General features: G+C 48.0%; 2 pseudogenes; both read right to left on the reverse strand.

The window, feature by feature from the left end:
* Positions 1 to 3,454: 3,454 nt before the first annotated feature.
* LOC134479413 (M-phase phosphoprotein 6-like) lies at positions 3,455 to 3,919 on the reverse strand (annotated as a pseudogene).
* Positions 3,920 to 4,294: 375 nt separating this feature from the next.
* On the reverse strand, positions 4,295 to 5,254 carry LOC134479412 (dnaJ homolog subfamily C member 17-like; annotated as a pseudogene).
* Between the last annotated feature and the right edge of the window lie 1,904 nt (positions 5,255 to 7,158).

Below are 7,158 nucleotides of genomic sequence, written 5' to 3' on the forward strand. Positions count from 1 at the left end.
GAGATAAGTAAACTTTTTCTTAGATGGAAATTTGAAAAGCAAGAGGACTCCCACCCTTTGGAATAGGTTGTATGTGGATGTTGAGGCAGATGAACTTATCTGAGTGGAATCTATTTATTCCATAAGACATAGGTCTGAGTGGGATTCCTGTAGTTTATAAGTTTCCATTCTTTAAGATCGGCAGAGCAAGGTAAAAGAGGGAGCACTCAAGTACCCGTAGTTGGGACAGTGGTGTGGACAGCTGGGGCAATGTGTGCAGGCGGTGTTGTTAGCACGCTGGAGCAAAGTCCCGGACAGAAAGAGAACTGGCTTATGCAAGGGTCTTAGGGTCCCAGATAGTAGGAAACGGGCCTGATAGACAGGGTTCCTCCGAAAAGGGGTCAGACCTGCTTTTCACAGGGCAGGAACCAGGAGCTACAGCAACAAGCATGGGAGAAGAGGGAGGCCTGGGAATGGGGCCAGACAGAGAGAATGGTTTCTGGTTAGTGTAAATTAGACCAAAACATCCCAGGAAATGGGGACAGGCATTGAAGACCTATGGACCCATGGGTGAGAATAGGGATTAACTGCCCCAACTTGTGCTCGGGCTAGATTTAGAGCCGGTGCTCCTGGGCCAGAGAGCAGTCTATCCAGGCCTGGGCTGGCATTAAACCGTCTCAAAAAGAGAAAGTCTCACCAAAGGGAAAAGTTCCTAGAAGGAGGCTCTGTGAAAGGCTCTATCCCCAGAGGTAGCTCCAGTAGCTCCAAGCTCAAGAACGCTCCCCTGAAACCCTGTGTACCCCATGGAAAGTCAAGCTCTGAGGTAAAGCTCACAGAGGTTGAATAGGTACTGCTCACCTGCATGTGCTTGAGGAGGGCGCTCTCCTTGGTTGGCAGCTATAAGCAGGGCATCCTATGGAACGGGAGGCCTGCTGGAGTGGTGTAAGTCCTGAGATCCCCAGCAGCCAGCAGTCGTTGGTGGTTTGATGGTGTCGATGTTGTGGCAGTAGCTGTAATCAAATACCTGTGATGCTCACAAAAGTGGCAGCAGATGTAACGGCAGGGCCCAACAGCAGGACGCTTGGTAGCAATCTCGAGTCATGTTCACAGAAGTGGCATTCCTCTCTGTTCTTCCTTGCCAAGCCAGGGAGAGCACGCAGCCAGTTGTGAGCAACTGCAGCTTTACCCACAGACCTGGGTGAACTGTGGACAATGCAGTGATAAGGCTGGAGTGCACAGGTTCCCTCCACCTCCACCAAGGTTCTGCCAGGAGAAGCTGGTGGTTGCTGTGGGCAGTAGAGGAATGTGTTGGGAAAGGCCTATCCTCTGCCTCGGGGTCAGCAGAGGAATGGCGGAAGTAAAAGGCCATGTGGGCAGTGGGAAATCAAAATCCTCACCTGGGGCATCCGAGTCACGGCGCCAATGTTAAGGTTCCTGGTTCCATCCATGCTTTCAGAACCAGTGTTAGGGTTTTGAAGAGTAGTCAGTGCTCTTAACCCCTGAGCCATCTCTCCAGCCCTGTATCTCTTGTCCACAGTATCAAAGGTCTCAGAGGCAAGCCGGTGGCAAGAACCCACAAAGCAGTGGCAGAGAGAGAAAGAGGCCGGGTTAGGGTTGGCAGTGGCCAATCCCAGAACTCAGCATGGTGGTGGAAGAAGAAAGGCAGGAAGGGCTGGTGGCATTGGCTGTAGTCTGGGCATGAGGTGGTGGTGATTGTAAAACTACAGGCAGCCCTGTAAGCTAGAGGCCCCTCGGGACATTGGAGACATTTTCCTTTTGGTCAGTCAGGAGGTACCAAGCAGGCAAGAAAAGTAGGTATTTCTGATCTTATACATGGCTGCAGAGAAAGTGTAGATTTGATCTGGCCATTGATCCCTCTTATATTGTCCCCAAAAGTCACATGATATAAGTGGACCACTGGTGTGGATGGTCCCTTACCTTCAGGGACAGTGGGAATAATATTGGGAAGAAGTGGATTCACTTCTCATGGACTCATGGTGTATCCAGGTGTAGTAGATGGGGATCCCAGGAAGAAATAATACCTGCTAAAGGGGAGAAGCAGATAGAATTGCTCAGCTGTTTCCCTACATCCGGGACAAGGCTGCTCCTGTGGGCTCTATTGTGGGCTAGAGCATAACTTAAGAGGAGGTTTCAAAACCTTTATGCCTACAGGTGGCATCCACCGTGACTTAGACATAACGGGTAACTCTGCTTCTAATGTGGTAGAGGAAACTGTAGATTCTGAGGGGTGAGCAATGTTCCTGAAGGAAATGGTAAAATGGCAGCTACAGTTGCTGGGTGCTATCATACTGTGTAACTGGAGGGGATTTTTGATTTTGCTTTGTATGTTCATATACCATTCTGGAAGTTTGGAGTGAAAGCTGAAAACTCAAAGTTCACTCAATTCTCTTCTGCTAGAAAAGATGACAGACTTGACTATGCACGTAGAGTTTGTGACTAGAATTTGAAATGCTTGGAAAGAAAGAGCCAGGAGGAGAACAAGGTTCAGGCTTGGTGAATGAGACTGGTAATGTACCCCATGATGAAAAGGGGAAAGAAATAGACTGGAAGGGAAACTGCTGCCCTGCCCTGCTCCCCGTGCTTTCACTACCAGGTACCCAAATGCCTCAGGGAGACAAGGGGCTGGGAAGACCAGGAGGCAGCACAGGCACAAAAGGATGATGTGTGAGTGCACTCCCACAAGATTGTCTTAGGCCTGCAGAAACGCATGCATCCTTCCCAGCGTATCTGCACCATGTGCCTGCTACTGATGCTATTCCTGACAGTGAGCTGACCTGGCGACTGATAGAAATGCTAGATATTGAAGCATTTTAAAAATCCACTATTTAATATCATTACCATAATTGTTAGGAATGAGTAACAACTCCAGAGGTATCAACTTTTTAATATAAAGCACGTTTATTATAGAACATTAGAAAAAGATCCAGGTGACTGTTTAAAATACACAAACCCCACACTTCTACTCATGAAGAAGGCCTATGAGCATGCGAATACTCTGGGCTGAGAGCCATGTCCCTGGTCAATCACTTCTGAAAAGTTCTCAAATATTGAAATTCAAAGTGAATGATTTGCCTTGACATGATTGAAAAAGTAAAATATAAATGTAAGGGCAGTAAAACCAAGGCAAGAATTAGTCTCCAATCCTCATTCCTGGAGAGTAACTGAGAGCAGGTGTAGGTGTGTGCTCTGTCTGTGTGTATATTCACACAGAATCAGGCCAAAAGTCAAGGGAGCGGCGTGTACCCACATATGTGAAGCCCTGAATGCCGTCAAAAGGATGTAGAATGTCCATCATCCTTCTGTCTCAAGAACAGCACATTTCCAACCCTAGGCATCCCTTAGAAGGGACCAGTACCGAGGACAGGAGGGTGAGTTCAGACCATGCTGTTCTCACAGCATCCACTGGATTACAGGCGTCCATATTAGTCTTCGGGCTTTAAGAACATCTTCTTAATTTTAATGGCTTTTATATTTCCATTTTCATCTTCTTCATCACTGGCTTCCTATTCTTGGCAAACATTTTCCCAATCGTTCCCTCCAAACTCTCATGTCTTCTTGCCATTTCTTCTTTCGACATTCCAATGTCTAGTATTTCCTCCTCTTCTGACCCTGCCACTCTGTTCCTGGAATTCATCAGAAGCATTACTTTCTCAACTTCAGGATTAAAGCCTCTGAATGGCATCCTTCCGTAGAGAATACCTTCACACAGGGAGAAGCTCTGCTCTTCTATGATGAAGCTCTCCTTCTCCTTCAACTCCGGCAAATCCAGGTACCAGTGCTCATCCCTGATCATCTTCCGTTCCTCCTCCTCCAGCTGTTTCTGGTTTTTCGAGTCCAGGCCCCTCTGCATGAACTTCATGCGCAGCAGGTTTTGGATAACTTAGTCTTCCGCTCTGATGCCATATTGGATACATTTTCAGAGGCTTCCCACTGCACCGCACTTGCGCAGGGTCAAGAGGAGAGCGAGATGTTGCGTTCGGTGCTAACTTTTTATACTGATGTAAACAAGATGGGGATGGCAGGTTGTAAGTCAGATAAAATAAGCATGGTGGTCAAACGTCCACATCAATTCAGAAGTCAGAATTGTATGCTCTCCTTATGATATTGGAATATCCTGAAGCTCTTAACGTAATTATTGATTCATTGAATGCCTATAGAGACTGCTGAATTTGTCCCTGATAACTCTGAATTAACATTGCTTATTCAAATGCAACGGGCCATCAAGATTAGAAATTATCCATTACATATTATACATGTTTGGTTTTTTTTTTGTTTGTTTGTTTTTTTAAAAAGTTTATTGGTGATGACTCAGAAAAGGGTGTGGGTTGGGAAGGCTGAAGTGCGGGGTACGTGGTACCCCCTCATCTTCCTGCTGCATCTGGGCCATCAGCTACTGTCGCTCAGTGGCCTGGCGCATGCGCACCATGACCAGACTCTCATAGTCCCTTTCTGACAACACTGAGCCCTTCGACAGTCCTGGGGGACTGGGGTCACCGTGCCCTGGGGCTGTCCCTCCAACCAGGAAACCTACAGAGGGTTGTCAGCCAGGCTGACATTCATTTCTGTCGGTCAACTCCGCAGCTCTGACAGTTGCAAACTTCACTATTGCATTGCCTGGCTTCCTTCCGGAAAGTACCAAGTTGAGAACCTCCCCATACTTATGTAAAAGCCTCATGAGGACATCTCTGGAGTAGCCCCCTTGGGACTCATCCTCCTTCTTGCATGTCCACTTAAGCTTTACTTTGGGGGTTCCTTTGCCTTCTCTATTTTCTGTTCTTCCTCTCAGCCTCTGTTCTCGGTCCCGGCGGGTCTGCTCCTGGATCAGCCATTGCTGCTCTTCCAACTGACGGGAACCCTCTTCTTGCAATCGAGCAATCTCCTGCTCTAGTGTGGTGATGCTCCTGCTCTCCTCCTCTTCCTCAGTACCCTGGGCCTGGGCCTCCCACTCCCTGGCCTCCAGGTCAAGCTTCAGTTTCTTCCTGTTCTCGTAAAGTCTCTGGGTCCTCTCTGCGGCCCGCTTCCTGGCTTTCCTCTCCTTGTCATAGGCAGCCCTGGCTGCAGCATCAGTCAGTACCTCTAAGGCCTGGGACAGCTTGTGGAAGAGTTCAGCTGCTCTGGGGTTATCTGGATTTTTGTCTGGGTGGCAGGGGAGTGCTTTTTGTCTATAGGCCTTCTTCTCTTTGTCTGTTGACTTCTCTTCGACTCCCAGCAGCAGGTAGAGAAACATCTGTAAGACCTCTTTGGTCACTGCCATGATTCTGAAAGAATAAAGATTTTAAACTATCCCCCACTGACCCTGCTATGAGGACAAGTTTACCTCACAGCAAATAACATGTTTTGGGGATGTAGCCTGGCTACACAAAATTATCTGGCCTCAATAAGGCCTGACTCAACAGTCCTGATGAAAAAGAGAATTAGGGTCACCTTGCCCCAGAAGCAGGGTGGACTAGAGTTGAACTTAGCCCAACTTACAAACCAATGAAATTGCTTTCTGTGACTGTTGCCAACTACCTATGTAATTTTCCCTGTAAATACCTTCCTCTACTTGGGCTTGGGGTCGACTCCTCTGTCTCCTGTGAGAGATACGTGTCATTTCCAGAGCTCTGGTTCCTCAAATACACCTCTTGTTTATTACATCAAGACTCGTTTCTCATGAGTTCTTGGGGGTTGCGTCATCTTGAGATTTGAGTGGGGGTCTTCCCCACCCTGGTAGTCTTTCATTTAGGGGCTCCTTCGGGATCTCGCAACCACCCACAACTCCAAAGACCTTCTTGGAGGCAAGGGGGTCCCCAATTGTGTCTGAATGTGCAGCTGCTGTCTGTGTCTGTCTCTGTTCTGGTTCTGGTTAGTACCTGAAAAGCACTTTGGTTTTGCAGCCACTTTCCGGAGCTGTAAAGCTCAGAAGCTGTGGTCGACAGACATGTCGGGAGGACCACAAGATGTACCCTGAGGGATGCTTCAGGGCAACAGGAGAGCCAGGGACGCCTGGTGGTCTCCTATTGGGTAGAAGAGGATAGTGTGTTCCTCTTGGAAGAGAAACTTCAAAGACCTCTTCGTCTGAAACTGCTTTTGGCTGATGCCTGCGGACTAGGCATGGCAGTTGTTGTCTGGATATTGTGGTTTCTTTGTGTTGTCTGTTGTTTGTCTGTTTAGTGTTTTTTTGTGATGATAGGACAGACAGTAATGACTCCCGTAAGCCTGATGTTAGATCATTGGACAAGATAGGGACAGAGCACATAATATGGCAGTTGAAGTTAAGAAGGGAAAGTGGCAGACTTTGTGCACCTCTGAGTGGCCAACTTTCAGTGTGGGCTGGCCCCCTGAGGGCTCTTTTGACATGACTATGATTCTTTATGTTAAAGCTATTGTTTTTCAGGAAAAACTGGGAGCACACCCGGACCAGCAACCTTACATTTAGGTCTGGCAAAACCTGGTTCAAAATCCTCAGTACCCTCTGCTCCTCCTAAGATCTATCCTGAGGTTGAGGAGCCTCCTGAATGGCCAGCTCCGTCCCCCGTATTTATGCCACATTTCCTCCCCAGCAGCCTTCTGACCTCTGCTCCACAGGAAGAAGAATCAGGGAGTGGGTGTCCGGCTACAGGTACCCGAAGCTGCAGGGCTCAGAGCCCCACAGAGCATGACTCCACAGTAGCCATACCTTTGGGCACTTATGGTGTCCGGCCCAGGGGACGGGAAGTTGGCGAGCACTCACCCCTGACTCCTCTACTGGCCCAATTCTTGTTTTTCCCTTGCGGGCTTCCAGACCTCCCCCTGGTCCAGGCAATGGGATGCAGCCCCTTCCGTATTGGAGTTTCTCCTCCTCTGATCTTTATAACTGGAAACTTAATCACAGAACTATTTACTTTGTTCCTCAAAGAGTTTCACTTGGTCCTCTTGGTGCTTAACCTAGAAGTTAAAAATAATTTGCTTGAGAAAAATAGTTTTCTGCCAGGGAGTTTTATCTTTCTCTCTTGAGCCTCCTTCCCAAGGGGAGATGCCCCTCCCTTTGCTCCCCTTGTCCAGTCTAGCTGCTGTTAACAGTTGTGTATGAAGGACTCCATGTTAGCGAGTAACCCTGTCTGAAGCAGGAATTATCAGAACCTGAAATTTTACCTTAGGTCCTGAAGAAAAATTCTCCCTGTTGTTTAAACATTCACA

Source organism: Rattus norvegicus, chromosome 6 (assembly GCF_036323735.1).
Source record: "Rattus norvegicus strain BN/NHsdMcwi chromosome 6, GRCr8, whole genome shotgun sequence".
Taxonomy (NCBI): domain Eukaryota; kingdom Metazoa; phylum Chordata; class Mammalia; order Rodentia; family Muridae; genus Rattus; species Rattus norvegicus.